General features: G+C 38.9%; 2 long non-coding RNA genes across 2 annotated transcripts; both read right to left on the minus strand.

Moving 5' to 3' along the window:
* Nucleotides 1-1219: 1219 nt before the first annotated feature.
* Nucleotides 1220-6612, minus strand: LOC129637600 (uncharacterized). The gene is made up of 2 exons (XR_008707543.1): nt 5524-6612; nt 1220-1314 (listed from the first exon to the last, which is right to left on the minus strand). It is a non-coding gene; the product is annotated as an uncharacterized LOC129637600 (long non-coding RNA).
* Nucleotides 6613-9539: 2927 nt separating this feature from the next.
* Nucleotides 9540-13145, minus strand: LOC129637223 (uncharacterized). Its single transcript, XR_008707385.1, has 2 exons — nt 12354-13145; nt 9540-9991 (listed from the first exon to the last, which is right to left on the minus strand). It is a non-coding gene; the product is annotated as an uncharacterized LOC129637223 (long non-coding RNA).
* Nucleotides 13146-17006: the final 3861 nt, after the last annotated feature.

Raw genomic sequence — 17006 nt, forward strand, 5'->3', positions numbered from 1 at the left:
GTCAATGAATCACAAGGTTAACTTGATGGGACTTTGCTTTTAAATGAAGTTTCAAATGCCATTCACCCTAAGTTATCTGCCTGTCAAGGCAGGAGACTCCGGAGATGAGGGCTTGGTCCCTAGGTTGGGAAGATCCCCTGCAGAAGCAAATGCCAACCCACCCTAGCATTCTTGCCTGGGAAATCCCATGGACAGAGGAGTCTGGTGGGCTACAGTCCATGGTGTTGCAAGGAGCCGGACATGACTTAGTGACTGAGCATGCATTCATGATAAGCTATCAAGTGTTCTGGTGATAGAATACATAGGGCTAGTAATTAAGACAACCTAGGAGTTGAATTCCAAGGAATGTGGCTAGAAAAATAAGGGATGATTGGTATTTAATCCGTATTTATTTTAAATATTTCTTTCAATATCTTCATGAAGCTGTCTATCCCCAACTTCTGGGTCATTTTTAGAAAGACCACTAGGGATTGGGTATATCACGTTGTCCTGAGGTTTGCTGGCAGACATGTAAAGACTCAGAACACACGTTGCACTTTATGGGAATATCAACATTACTTGGAGGTGTATCTAAGATTGTTCATCAGATACAGATGAAATAGAGCACCAAGCAAGGGCCTCATTATTTAATTTAGATACAGGTGTATGGTTTCCCTGGTGGCTCGGAGGTAAAGAATCCTCCTGTCAACACAGGAGATTCGGGTTTGATTCCCGGTTGGGGAAGATCCCACTTGCCTTGGAGCAACTAAGCCCCTGAGCCTGTGGTCCAGAGCCCAGGAGTGGCAACTGTTGAAACCCAAGTGCTCTAGAGCCCGTGCTCCGCAACAAGAGAAGCCACAATGAGAAGCCCGTACACCGCAACTAGAGAGTAACTTCCCGCTCAGCAACTAGAGAAAAGCCAATGCAGCAACAAAGACCCAGCACAGCCAAAATTCTTAAAAATTAAAATAACATTTTAAAAAAAGATTATAGATACAGATATAATGGAATGGAATGCATGCTAAAAGCAACACACTCTCCAGACAAAACATAACAAGAGAAATTTGACCTGCAGCCCATGGGGCTGTGATTTCCTTCCTCTGCCAGTGGAAGACCCAGCTGCAAGGTTTGACCAGCAAGACAGAAAGAAGCTTCCAGAAGGAAATTCCCACTGATGCCCTTGTCCTTGCCTGAGTGGACTGAAGAGGAGTCTTGAGTTCACCAGGCTTCCCAGGGCCACTTGGGAGGGCAGAGTTGAGGAAGAGTCAGCAGATAACTCCTGTTTTGATTGATGGCTTATCAGACAGATGGGCTGCCTGCTGTCTCAGGATCCACCTGACAAAGGACAGGGTTTCTAATTAGCATGGTTAAGGGCCACAGTCTCCACAACATTGTAAATCAACTATAATTCAAAAAAAATAAAATTAAAAAAAAGAGCCACAACAATCTCAACTGAATCACAGGATTTATTACTCTCCATTATTATGAATCTCTACTTTCTCAGGTATAAAGCGCATTTGATCAACAAATCCTGGTACTAGCACATTTTGTTACATTTCAAGAAACATTTAAGGAGCAATACCCCACATCAATACTGTCAAGTGTTACATTTTAATAATGGTGTCCTTCATTTTAATCCATTGACCATGTTTTTACTTTTGCTTGAAAAGGAACTCTGGATTCCCTCCTAAATGAGTAGCCAAGTAGTCCTCTCCACTTACGGAATATTTAATCCTTGCACATGGTTTTGAAATGCTACCCCATCATATTAAATAACTCTACACCATAGGATGTGTTTCAACACTCTATCTTCCATTTATATCTAGTCTTTTGCCAGTCCCAATTTGTACTGATTTAGACCCCCTTTTATGATCCTATTCAGTGTTTCCTGACAACCTGTCTGTTAGACATCTCTTGGCATTACCCTCAACAGCCGGAGACAAGTTGGGCCTTATAATTTAAATTGCAACTAACCATTTCTTGGAAAGACATTGCATTTTATAATAATAAGAATTCCTTTTCAGGAATGGCTCTCTACTGAGTTCATCTTTCTAGTCTTCATTACTACTTTATGCTCAGTTCTTATTTAATATTTATATTTCTATTCCTTCTATGTATAACACAAAATTACAATTATATCCAATGACATTAACTTAATAATTAAAATTTTTATTCATTCTAATTGGCAATTACCATCGTTAAGGAAAACTGCTAGATTTGTAAACCATTTCTTATCATTAGACATTTAAATTTGTTGGACTAATTCTAAAACTCTTCAGTTAAATCCTGGATTTTCTAGGTATAAAACTATATCCATAGGAATAATTTTCCCAATCATTTTACTATTGCATTTTCCTAGTTTATTACCTCGTCTAGAACAGCGATCTTCAAATGAACCCACGTGTACCCTCAAGGGATGCAAAGTCCACCCAGGTGGTTTGTGTTTGGAAAGTTCTATCAAGCTCTACAACCTCAGCCGTTGTCCTTCCTACAGCTGCTCTGCCTGCAGGTAGGGTATCCCTTTGGCAGATGCCCTTTACCTCTTCAAACGAAAATCATCTCATTCATATTTATCTTGCTATGGTGCATTGCATTAGGGTAGGTATTAAAAAAATATCCGAGGCACCAAATACAGGAACAATTAGAAATGTGGGCAGCTATCTTAAGAAAATAAATGACTAATAACCAGGTAACAGTTTTACAAGTGGAAGTCATTTATTTTTTGCTGTTAACAAAAACTGGAGGAATCAATGGAAGCTTCAGCTCAGGAAAATAACTCAATAAAAGATCATTTTGTGATTTTTCCATGTAACCTTGAAGGAGTCCAAAATATTAAATAACATCTCTGTACATGCCCATCTCTATGTTTGTGAATGAGTTTCTTTTGTCTTGGAAAAATAAAAGAAGTGTAATGATGCTGAAATTGGTCTCATTCTAGCAATGAGAATTCTCTACATATGCATTTTGAAAAGGGAAAAAATGAGAAAAAACATATTATTGCATCATTGGAAATGAAGCCCTTATCAGTTTCCTTTTCCTGTTAAAATTATGATTTGCACTATCTTATTTTGATCACAAATATAGTAACTGTATTTTTAACTTAGAAGAAACTTAACACCTAGAGTCTTATAGTCAAAAATATTTCTTACAATTTAAATTTATGTATACTCTTACTGCAAAGGTCCGTCTAGTCAAGGCTATGGTTTTTCCAGTAGTCATGATGTGAGAGTTGTACTATAAAGAAAGCTGAGCACAGAAGAATTGATGCTTTTGAACTGTGGTGTTGGAGAAGACTCTTGAGAGTCCCTTGGGCAGCAAGGAGATCCAACCAGTCCATTCTAAAGGAGATCAGTCCTGAATATTCTTTAGAAGGACTGATGCTGAAGCTGAAACTCCAATACTTTGGCCACCTGATTCGAAGAAGTAACTCATTAGAAAAGACTCTGATGCTGGGAAAGATTGAAGGCAGGAGGAGAAGGGACGACAGAGGATGAGATGGTTGGATGGCATGACTGACTGAATGGACATGAGTTTGAGTAAACACCAGGAGTTGGTAACGGACAGGAAGGCCTGGCATGCTGCAGTCCATGGGGTCACAAAGAATCGGATATGACTGAGAGACTGAACTGAACTGATACTCTTACTGCCGAGAACTATGATATATTGATCAAAAAAAGATTTAAGGCATAACATATTATATTAGGACAGCCCGTCTAGGTGAGAGAGCATGGAATAAAAAGGAAGTTGAAGAAAAAGGAAGCGAAGAATGTGAAATTTTGAATTTTAATGAAGAACTCAGTTCGTGTATATTTCAAACAGATGATGGAGTGACAGATTCAAATTCAATGCATGCATTTAAAAGTGGTATAGCAGTTACTTTGAAACATCATTTATAATATGTCAGTGCATCTTTTGTGAATATTTTAATTTACAATGAACTGTTTTAGAAGTCAGCTTAATGTATAATGAAGGACACAATTTTCCTCCAAAAATGTTATGGTTCTTGGGTCAAGGAAAGTGAATATCTCAGACATACTGGAAACTACAGAGCTGTGCATATTACATTTCTCAGAAACACTTTGATTGTTGCTCATACTTTTGGACAAGTGCTGATTCCCTTTTGCACATTTAGAGAACATTTCTGTTCTTCTGTGACAAATTGTGACGAAAATTTCTAGGGAGTTTTTTCAAACACATTCTCAGTATTTGTTGATAAATGGGACTTTCAGTTTTCTTTTATTAGTACAATGACATTTGATGATTTCCCCATTTGGATTCATCTTTGTGTCCTGAAATAAACCCTCATAGCCATCTTGATTATATTAAAATTATTCAGTAATTTTCCTGCACATAAGTGAGTTACTGTTGGAGAATGTTTCTACATGTAGAAGATGCAAGTTCAAGTGTTTAAGGATGAAATGTCATGAAGTCTACAACTTACTCTTCAAATCATTCCAATAACAATAATAATGATAATAATTACATACACATGTACCAGTTATGACCAAATAATCTGTTAAATCTAAGTATAGATAAGCCACCTTTTGATTATTTAAATTTTTGTAACTAAAAACTATTATGACCAAGTTAAAAAAAAAACACAGATTAATTTTCTTGTTTTGTTAGGAATTTTTACATATATGTTTTAAACTTAAGACCCCAGTTTTGTTGTGGGGATTTTTATGGATACCAAGACTAGGGTAAATCTGTTTACCTTGGTAAAATAATTGCAAAGCTTTCAGCAACTCAAAAGAATCAGCTCCTCAGGCTATCCCTAGGTAAATGTGTGACAAATTTTTAAAATTCTTTGAAGAACATGGTTTGTTTGGAGTTTCTGTCCTCTCTAAATTTAATTTTGGTAATGTCGGTTTCCAGAAAATTATTCATGTAGTCTAGCATGTCAAGCATATAGGTATGAAGTTGTCTGTTGTCTTATTTATAACTTTTTGTCCAATATTTCTTGTCTTATTCATAAAAACTTTTAGTTTTTAGTTGACTTGACAGGGTTCCAAAAAGAAAAATACCTCCCTTTCCCCAAAACCAGCTTTTACTTATATCCATCAACCATAATGTTTGCTCTCCAGTTGATTAATTTTAGATGTTCCTATTAAATTCCTTCTCCAATGTTTAAGGAGCATTTTTCTCAATTCCAAAGTGAATGCATGTTTTATGTAATTTCAGTCTTGCTAAATAAAGAAAAAAGTTCAAGTTTTACTGAAAAAAATTAGCACAGCTGCCATAAAGGAAAAAAGACACTAGAGATGAGGTTAAAGTGACAGATGGGAGTATATATTTTCAACATAGAGAAGACAAAGAGTTAAAATCCATTACAAACAAAGAACACCACAAATTAAAGGAAAAAAATAAACTGACAAAGGGCATGAGAGAAAACACACATCTCGGGGATTACAGTGCTCTGTGAATCTCAAATGATATTCCTGACCTTACCTAGTCATGAAAAAAAAGAACTTTCTTAATGACTTCCAATCAAAGTCACTTCCACTACTTTTATAACAATGTAAAAAAAAAAAAATCATGCTTTACCTGGTATTAAAAGCAGCTCTTTCTCAACAGAAATCAGCAAACACCCTTCAGGGTGAAATGCTAAACAGAGCTCTTTGTGTTTCTTTTATAGGAGACAGGATCTTGATTGGATCATTGCAGTAGCATGGATTCTATAGAGAACTATTTCATTCATCAGCTTAGTGTTCTCCCAGTTCATCCAATGATATAAGATGTCAGGGGACTAAAAAACTTCTTACAGGAGAGACAGGTGACAGACACTTGTTATAGGATGGTTAAGGATAATGCGGTATAAATAAAACAAATGATCATTTGTTTTCCCCTTGGGATATTAATGGTAGTTGTTTCATTTGGATTCACCTGATGATAGTTTGGTCAAGATAAGAGCTGCCACTCAGTGGGTACCAGGGCTTTCCAACTGCCCCAAGCTTGAGAATTCCCAGGACCCTTGCTGAGAGCACAGCTCACCTGGTGCTTCATGGAGGCTCCAGCAGTGGGACCAGGAGCATGGACCTCCCACGGCACCACCGGCTTCCTAATATCAGCACGCTGATATTAAGCCTGCTGGGGGGACTCTGCTTAAAATTATCACTCTGTGCTTCTTTCTTCACAGCTTCATGGATGTACAAATGACATACAAATGATGGCACAAATTTAAAGTGTAAAGTTCAGTGAGTTTTGACATATCAATGAAAGCATCAGCACAAACAAGATTGTTAAACACATCCCCTGCCCTCCAAAGTTTCCTGATGTTCCTCTTGTAGTCCATGGCTCCCTCCCCAGACTCAAGCAGCCACCCAGTCTGATTTCTGTTACTAAAGATTATTTTGCAATTTATGTAAATAGTATCAAGTACGTATTCTTTTCTCTTTGGCTTCTTTCACTTAGGATAATTATGTTGAGATCCATTCCTATTGTTGTGAGTATCTATAGTTTGTTCCTTTTTATTTTGAGAAATATTGCCCTGTATGGATATATCACTGTTGGTTTAATCCATTCTCTTATTTATGAACATTAGGTTGTTTCCAGTTTGGAGCCAATACAGACAATTTAGGACATTAAAGAGTAGAAATGCCAGTTTACTGTTTCTTTATTGAAAAGGAAATTTTTTTCTGACAAATACTTGAAAACATATAGACTGGGAATATAGATTAAAAATTAAAAGCCTTATATATTTTGGGAAAAGATCAGAAAACCAACCATCCTTATGCTTGGAAATTGTTGGATTTGAATATCTTTTCTTACAGAACTTTTCAGAAGTGCAAGATATTTCCAAAGTATCATGGGGATGTTTCTACATCCCTGTGGTAGAAAAGCCAACACAAAAAGTTGATGATTATGTTTAAAACAATGCCAAGAAACGGTCTGTATGTGATATCAGCAGACAAGCTAGGTACTGTCTTTCAGCTCCTTGCCACTTTTAGGAGGAATATATTTTCATTTCCTGTAATATTTCACTGAGCCACTGAGATAGAGATATCCATCCGTACATATTGATACATATATACACAGATAGATGGATGGACCTATCTATAAATGAATATGTGTATGCATATATACACATACATATGCAATTTTGTTTTTTAAACTATTTAGTCTTTTTTATTGCTGTTTTTGTTCAGTCGCTCAGTTGTGTCTGACTCTTTGCAACCCCATGGACAGCAGCACATGAGGCTTCTCTGTCCATTTTATTGCCATGTAATAAAAAAAAAGCCTTAGTGAAATGTTGGGAAAATCCAAAAAAATTCAACTAGAAACAAAGTTCATTACTTACCCCACGGAGAAACAATCACCTAAATGGTGATTTCCTATTACGTTTACTTCTTTGTGACTTCAGTTCAGGGATGGTAAATGTTTCTTTGTCTTACTCTATCGTGTCTTTCAAAAAGTATTAGATGGTGTTTTCAGTATTTTCCACTGGAAGTGATTTGTCTTGAATTTATCCCATCACTTGTATGACACAACAGTTTTAGATTTTGAATTTTTGCCCTCATTTTTTATTTTCAAGAGCTCTTGCATTTTTTTCTGGATCCTTTATGACACTCTATACTTACTTCATTTATATATACTGCTTCCTACATGTCTGAAATATTAAAGATACAGGTTGAAAAATGTTTTTTCTCTGTGCTGCTCTCTGCACTGTTTGAGCATCCTCTAAAGACCTTTGAGCTTGCCAAGCATGACAGAAAGAAAAGTGAAAGTGTTAGTCACTCAGTGGTGTCTGACCCTTTGCGACCTCATAGACTATAGCCCACCAGGCTCCTCTGTCCATGGAGTTCTCCAGGCAAGAAAACTGGAGTGGGTACCCATTCCTTTCTCCAGGGAATCTTCCCAACCCAGGGATCAGACTAGGATCTCCTGCACTGCAGGCAGATTCTTTACCTTCTGAGCCACCAACAGTAACAGAAACTTTCCCCAAAGGTCTTAATTTCTGGGATCTCCCTTCATATTCAGTGAGGTACTCAGAGCTGTTGGGTAGGGCTGGTGCACTGGTGGGATCTGTAGGGTGATTAGGTGAGATGGTGACATAATAAGTCATCATTTCATTGTGGAACCCCACACACACGTGTTGAGGGAGCAAAGACGTTTGGTCAATTATATTAAAAGACAAGATTTCGCTCTTGGGAATTCCTTGACCATCCATCCAGTGGTTAGGACTCTGTGCTTCCATTGCCCAGACCTGGGGTTGATCCCTGGTTGGGGAACTAAGATCCCACAATCTGCATGGTGTGGCCAAAAAAAAGATTTCACTGTCCATTAGGACTGAAGGAGTGGGGAACAATCTCAAAAGGTGGAATAGAAGTAGGGAGTCTCCTCTGAAGCAACAATCATGATTTTCAAAGAAGTCACTCAACCTTGTAGCATGACTTGGTCTAGGATGTTTGGGTCTGTAGATTCATGTCCACAGTGGAAAACTTCAGTGGGCTTCATATGTGCCCAGGCCTGGAGAGTTATAAGGGGTAGAAAATTGGAGGTACTTTCAATGACAAAGCATCTCTTCTTGACCCAGATTTAGTCCAGCTCCTCTGAGTCCTCATCCCAATCAGCACTCAACTTCTGCACTTCTGTGCTGGTCTTTGCATCTTCCAATCTGAGCTGGAAACTTGCTAAGTTGGCTTAGTGAAAAACCCCCACCCCCGATGGCTGATCAGATTCCTGTTTCTCCCCACCCCAGCTCTCAGGTGATGTCACCTTGACCTGCCTTCTGCAAAAATCCTGTTAGGTTGATTTAGCCAGATTCACCATGACCTTCCCACATACCCCTAATGTTTCCTCAGTAATTTTCTACCCAGTGACTGATTTCCAAACTTCACCTGCACCATACATTCCCACTTGAACATGTTGTAGACAGAACTCAGCCCAGGGGGCTTCCCTGCTGGTTCAGTGGCAAACATTCTGCACTCCCAATACAGGGGGCCTGGGTTCAATCCCTGGTCAGGGAACTAGATTCCGCATGCCACAACTAAGACTGGGCTCAGTTAAATAAATATATATTTAAAAAAAAGAAGAAGAATTGAGCCCAGTTCTATGCTGGGGTCTCTTTTCCCATTACAATATTTCCTGAGTAAAATCTAATTTTATTACTTTAACTACTGGCTGGCTCTAGTTTTCTTAGACACCAAGAAGCAGCTCAGAACTTCCCTGAGGGAAGTGTGATGAGCCAGTGAGGTGTCTGCAATGATGTTCTAGGGGTCTCACAGGTAGCGTTTATGACAAAGTACAAAACATGACCATGGCTGGTGAGAAAAGAACAGGACACGGCAGGTCATGAGGGCCGTGAGCTCGGTCCCTGTGGTCTTGAAGGGGTCACCTCTGTGCTTGTTGAAATCTGCAGGAGTTGACAGTGAAGACCCAGATGAGAAGCACCAGTGATGATAGGAAGAGAACAAGAAGGTTGGGAGCTGCAGAAACAAGCAGGACAAAACTAGTTTCGAGATGAATTCGAGAGAGAGAGGACTTCTGAAGAAGAACGATTTTATAGAGAGAGATTTTATATCAAGAGAGAACAAACACATTCCAAACTCAGAAAACAAAACTTTTTAGAGGTCAGAGTTTATTTCTACTTTAATTATACTCAAGGAACTTTCAGAAGGTTAAAAGACCCAGTGATATCTGGGTTTACTATACGTCATAGCGAGGTGCTGATAGTTGCTGCCTCTGTTTCAAAACCTTCAGGATGACTGTGGGCAGTTCGATGATACCTCACTAATTCTTCTGGTTCAAGAGAGGTGTAGTCTGAGTTTTGGCATAATCCATACAAGAGTATCCCTCCAGAAATGAGGAATAAAACGATGCCAGAAGCAATTATTGTCACTGAGAGGGAGAAAGGTAAATGATTACCGAAGAAGGCTACCACAGCAATTTTGAGGAGCATAATTATTAATCCAATATGGAACCAACAGATGGGCTTGCAGAATTCTTGCTTTATTCTTTGAAACCAGGTCCACTGACCATGAGCTTGAGTAGCTGGGATCATGACGAATCTTATCTGTAGGATGAGGGGTGGGAAAAATTGTTTGTTGTTTAGTCACGAAGTCATGTCCGACTCTTTTGCAACCCCATGGATGGTAGCCCATCAGTCTCCTCTGTCCATGGGGTTTTCCAAGCAAGAATGCTGGAGTGGGCTGCCATTTCCTTCTCCAGGGGATCTTCCTGACCCAGGAATTGAACCTGTGCCTCCTGCATTGGCAGGCGGATTCTTTACCACTGAGCCATGTGGGAAGCCCAAGCTAAAAATTAAGGTTAGAAAAATCAAAAGGTTGACCAGGAACTTATCTCCCCAGTTAGCATGACAGTACTTTTGGATCAAATTTTTAATTATATTCACCGAGTTACCAAGTGTCCTGATGGTATAAAACAAAGGCCTTCTTTCTGGACGACCCGGGAATTGCCTGCCAAAGAAGATTCACAGAAAATCCAGAAAGATGAGTACATATTCTTCATTTCCTTTCACTATTTCTTTCAGTAACCTCCAAGAAATCATGTATCACAAACTTCCAGATTATATCCAGAGAACACAACAGAACTGGGGCCATGACCCATAGACCTGAGGTTTGCATGAGGACATGGTCGCATCTTATTGAACCATCAGCCAATTCTCAAATGATTCAGCAAATAATTATGTACCTATGCACCACATAAAAACATTAACAAGCTTCTGCAACACAGTGGAGAGTAGGGACTGTGTATTATGCCTTTTTAAAACTTGTCTAAGTGTTTGTAAATTATGATTAAACGTTTTTAAAAGACATGATTTGCTTGCGTTGTTAAGAATTTTTCCATTATATTTTTAGTTTTGTCAAGAGGATTTTTATGGGTGCTGAGGTTAAGGTAACACTGCTTTTGTAAGATGACTACAAAGCTGTTAGAATTGTCTTTTCAGGCCAGCATAGGTAGATGTGTGACCTCTTTTCTCATTTCTTTTAAAAAGGTTGGTTTATTCTGATGTTTCTACTCTCCTTGATTCAATTTTGGTAACTTTTGGTAACACTCTTTGGTGACTTATTTAAGAAAACCATACATTTTATGATATTATGTCAAGTGAAATAATGAAGACAAAGACAAATACTGAATGACCTTACTTATATGTGGAGTCTGAAAAAATAAAACAACAAACAAAATGAAAATTGACTCATGGATGCAGAGAACAAATGGGTCGTTGCCAGAAGGGCAGGGGTGGAGACGTGAGTGAGTGAAACAGGTGATTAAAGGTACAAACCTCCACTTATAAGTCACAGGGATGAAACATACAGCAAAAGAAATATGGTCAATAAAATTGTAACTTTGTATTGGAACAGATGGTTACTAGACTTGCTGTGCTGATCACTTCATAATACGAATGCAAATATCAACAGTACACCTGAAACTAACATAATATTGTACATCAATTATATTTCAATTATAAAAACTCTCTAAATATGGCCAGACACAGAATTAATGTATTAACATTTGTTTAAATAAATGGTGAGAAAGAAAAAGAAAACCATATTTTTTTTTGCCTAAAATGCCAAGTATATTGCCATGAAGTTTTACATGAACTTTTTTATAACTCCTTTTATCTGACAATATTTTTTGCCTCATTCATACAATTTTCACTTTTTTTTTTGGCTTGCCATGTTTAGCTACTTGTCACCTTCTTCAACAACTAACTTTGAGTGTTACCAGGCATGGCTTCAGTTTTCCAATTTATTTTGTTCCCTTATTAAAATACTCCTCCTGCATTTCTATTGGTTTTATTACTGTTTTTTCCAGAGCCTTAGGTTGAAGGCATGTTTTAGTTTTTCTGGCTAAATAAATTCTTGCAAGTTTTTCTTGGAAAAAGTGAAACAGGTGCTTCAAAGGGAAAAAAAATTTTCCTTGACTGGCAAGAGGCATTACAGACAAGTTATGGTAAATGATCAGTTGGGAGAAATATACTTTATATGCATAGAAAATAAAAACATGCAGAGGGCTTCACAGATGACACAGTGGTAAAGAACCCGCCTGCAAATGAAGGAGATACAAGAGACTCAGGTTTGATCCCTGGGTGAGGAAGATCTCCTGGAATGGGAAATGGCAAACCAGAATACTGGCAACTCCAGTATTCTCACCTGGAAAATTCCAAGGATTGAGGAGCCTAGAAGGCTACAGTCTATGGGGTCTCAAAGAGTCAGAAACTCCTGACACATATACACAGAACATCAACAAGTAAGGGAAAACGGACAAAAGGTAAAACAAGAAACACATCTGAGGAACTGCAATGATCAGTGAATCTTCTTTAGACATACCTGAGTTCACCTAGTAACAAGGGAAAACAATATTCAATGACTTTCAAACATACCACAACATATATTTTTTAAAAACATAGTTACCTGATTAAATGAATCTCCTTAATAACAAACAGGCAAACAACGAACAGGCAAACACATCTCAAGATGAAACCTTGAGCACAGCATTGCATTTCTTTTATAGGAGACAGGGTCGTGATTGGATAATTGCAATAATGTGGATTCTATGGTGAGCCTTTATCACCTGTCAGATTTCATCCCAATTAATCCAATGATAGAAAATGGTGAGAGGCTGAGAACCTTGCGGGACACTCACGTATCATATACTGATTAAGGATCGTGCATTTATGTAAAACACTAGGAAATCATCGGTTTGTTTATCCCTGGGATGTTGATAGTTATGGTTTCATTTGGCTTCACTTGATGATTTGGTCAAGATGAGGGAAGTCTCTTTCCTTAGCTATCAGCCAATTGGTACCAGTGGTTTCCAACTGCCCTGAGTTTGAGAAGCCTGGGACTCTTGTTTTTAAAGATTTCTTCATGTGGACCATTTTTAAAGTCTTTACTGAATTTGTTACACTATTGCTTCTGTTATGTTTTGGATTTTTTGGCCATGGTGGATGCAGGATCTTAGCTTCCTGACCAGGGATTGAACCTGCACCAATTCATGAGTTTTTGAAGTGCAGTTCAATGAGTTTTGACATATGTATATATATATTTATCGATGAAAGCATCACCACAGATACGGTCATAAACACATCCATTGCCTCCCAAAGTTTCTTTGTATCTCTTGGTAATCCACATCTCCCTTCCCATCCCCAAGCAACAACCACTGATACATTTTTTGTTACTAGATTTTGCTTGATACTGAAAGAAGTACAATTAAGAAAAGAGAACTTTTCTTTTTTCATTAGAACAGAAATTTTATGAGTGAAACTTGAAAAAATACAAATGATTAAAAAAAGAGAAGGAAATGAAAAATTCTGTTTGTATAAAACAACAATAGAAAATACACTATTCTCATATGTTTGGGATGTGGGGTTTTGAATATTATTTTCTTGTAATGTTTAGTCTTTTTTTTTTTTTTTTTTGGACCACGGGGCTCAGCGTATGGGGATCTTAGCTCCCTGACCAGGGATCAAACTGGCGCACCCTGCAGTGGAAGCTCAGAATGCTACCCACTGGACCACCAGAGAAGTCCCTAGAACACACCAGAATCTGGTGGTACTCAGGGAGAAACTGGAAGGGATTTAGAGGCATCTATATGAAGTTTGTCGAAGAAGGCAATGGCACCCCACTTCAGTACTCTTGCCTGGAAAATCCCATGGATGGAGGAGCCTGGTAGGCTGCAGTCCATGGGGTGGCTAAGAGTCGGACACAACTGAGCGACTTCACTTTCACTTTTCACTTTCATGCATTGGAGAAGGAAATGGCAACCCACTCCAGTGTTCTTGCCTGGAGAATCCCAGGGATGGGGGAGCCTGGTGAGCTGCCGTCTATGGGGTCGCATAGAGTCGGACACGACTGAAGCGACTTAGCAGCTGCAGCAGCATATGAAGTTTGTGCGAGGAAAATGCAAAACATTTTCTGTAATCTGGAATTATATTAAAGTACACCCTATTAGGAAAAACTAAATATTGAATTTTTATAAAACTCTCCGATAGTTGGTTTTTATATTTATAAATGAGAAGTTTGAACTTGCTTCTGTGAACATTAGTTCTTCTTATCAAAGCTGTTCAGATATAACTCATGTAACATACAATTTATCCTTTTCAAGTGTACAGTTCAGAGGGTTTTCGTATTTTTTTCACAAGACTACAACCATCAGCATGAATTCCAGGACATTTTCATCATCCCCCAAGGAAACCTTGTACCCATTAGTGGTTACTTCCCATCCCCTCCCTCCCTCTGAACCTAGCAACCACTGATCTACTTTTTGTCTCTATGGCTTTACCTATTCTGGATATTTTATATAAATGAAATCGTACAATAGATGGTCATTGTGTCTGGCTCCTTTTACTTAATACAGTTAAGTCCCCTACATACAAATTCCATTTCAAGAGCAATTTCGTAAAGTCCAACGAAGTTAGTTAGGTACCCAACTAATGCAATCAGCTATGAAGTACTGTTTGATCACTTCCAATTTACCTTGATTCATGGACCTAGCATTCCAGGTTCCTATGCAAGATTGTTCTTTACAACATCAGACTTTACTTCCATCACCAGTCACATCCACAACTGGGCGTTGTTTTCACTTTGGCTCCATCTCTTCATTCTTTCTGGAGTTACTTCTCCAGTGGCATATTGGGCACCTACCAACCTGGGGAGTTCATCTTTCAGTGTCCTATATTTTGCCTTTTCATACTGTTCATGGGGTTCTCAAGGCAAGAATACTGGTTTGTCATGCCCTTCTCCAGTGGACCACATTTTGTCAAAACACTCCACCATGACCCATCCTTCTTGGGTGGCCCTACATGGCATGGCTCATAGTTTCATTGAGTTAGATAAGGCTGTGGTCCATGTGATCAGTTTGGTTAGTTTTCTGTGATTGTAGTTTTCATTCTGTCTGCCCTCTGATAGATAAGGGGCTTATGGAAGCTTCCTGATGGGAGAGACTGTTGGTGAAACTGGTTCTTATTCCAGTGGGCGGGGCTGTGTTACCTCCCTGTTGTTTGGCCTGAGGCCAAACTATGGTAGCGGTAATGACTGTAATGGCCATCTCCTTCAAAAGGACTTGTGCATGCACGGCATTGCTGACAAAGGTCTGTTAGTCAAAGCTATGGTTTTTCCAGTAGTCATGTATGGATGTGAGAGTTGGACTATAAAGAAAGCTGAGCACCAAAGAATTGATGCTTTTGAACTGTGGTGTTGGAGAAGACTCTTGGGAGTCCCTTGGACTGCAAGGAGATCCAACCAGTCCATCCTAAAGGAAATCAGTCCTGAATATTCATTGGAAGGACTGATGCTGAAGCTGGAGCTCCGATACTTTGGCCACCTGATGTGAAGAACTGACTCCTTGGAAAAGACCCTGATGCTGGGAAAGACTGAAGGCAGGAGGAGAAGGGGACGACAGAGGATGAGATGGTTGGATGGCATCACTGACTTGATGGACGTGAGCTCGAGCAAGCTCCGGGAGTTGGTGATGGACAGGGAACCCTGGCATGCTGCAGTCCATGAGGTTGCAGAGTCAGACATGACTGAGCGATTGACCTGAACTGATATAGTGTTGTACTGTAATAGGTTTATAAAACTTTTCACACAAATAGTGCATTAAAAACAAACACAGAAATCAAGGAAAATATTTTTAATCTTAGGATACAGGACCTAGGACAGTACAACAGCTGGCATTAAGGGGCTGGCATCGAGTGAACAGGCAAGAAGAGTGACTGATGGAGGAGGGAGAAGATAGTAGCGTTGAAGGATCACCAGCAATAGGAGATGGAGGGTGAGCTGCAATTTCACTCACCCCTGATGTTGGCACTGGTTCTGGTTCCTTGCTAGATTCAATTCTATCCACCCTCTTGATCCAGACACCCTGGGCTTGAAATAAAGATACCTTATGACTGTACTCTATACAGAACTGTGCATAAAAGCACAACTACTCACAGAAGATGCACACCCGACAATATATGCCAGACACGTGGGCCACCTTATGTGACTGCACATGGAAACACACAATCCCACCTTCAAAGTTTGGACTTGGAGGTTAACAGGTCATAGTATTTTCAGGGCCCATCCATGTGGAATGATGTATCAGTTGGTCATTCCTTTTTGCGATTTAATAATATTCCATTGAATGGATATATTACATTTTGTTTATCTATTCATCAGCTGATGGACATTGGGTTGTTTTTACTTGTTCTCCATTATGATAATGCTGCTATAAACATTCCAAGTACAAATCTTTCTGTGGACCTATGTTCTTAACGTCCTTGGGTGTATACAAAGGAATGGACGTGGTTAACTCTGTTTTATGCTGTTTCAAAAAATGACCACTGTTTTCTAAAGCAGCTGCACCATTTCATATTGCCATTTGCAATGCATCCCAATTTCTTCATATCCCTCTTGTCTTTTAGGGTCAAGTGGTGTATCTTGTTGTGGTTTTGATTAGCATTTTCCTGATGACTAATGATCATCTTTTCAAGTGCTTGTTGGTCATCTGTTATCTCTTTTGGGCTAATGTCCATTCTAACCCTTTGCTCATTTAAAAAATTGGATTGCCTTTTTATTTTTGAATTATAGGTTTATGGTCTTAAATACACCTTCCCATAGAACCTAGTTTCTATGGTAAACAAATCAATTATGCTAAACCCCGACATTAAATGTAGTATACTCACTTTAAACAGTTTAAAAGGACAACGGAGTGAGAAACTTTGTGTTTCAAAAGCTTTCATGATTTAAAAACCTGGAGAACCACCTAAACTCTTATTCCTTTAGTCGTTCTATTCATCAATGACGTGATCTTTGAAAGCATGCCTCACTTTGTCCTTTCTGTACTAGCGACTACATCACTTACTACTAGAGACATACACTCCAGTTCAAATTCAGTGGAAGTACCTGCAAAGTCAATTTATTGCCTCAGGTATGTTTGACGATGACTTGAAGTTTTATAGTCTTTTCTCCTGAGCTTCCTCCCCTAGGAAAGTAAGTCTATGTAGGGTGAGGAGTAATCTGGAGGAATAAGGAAAGGCTATGAGAAATAAGTATTTTCTCGCCTCCAACGTGCAGGATTGGATC

The sequence above is a fragment of the Bubalus kerabau genome, chromosome 23, assembly GCF_029407905.1.
Source record: "Bubalus kerabau isolate K-KA32 ecotype Philippines breed swamp buffalo chromosome 23, PCC_UOA_SB_1v2, whole genome shotgun sequence".
In the NCBI taxonomy this organism is placed as follows: Eukaryota; Metazoa; Chordata; class Mammalia; order Artiodactyla; family Bovidae; genus Bubalus; species Bubalus kerabau.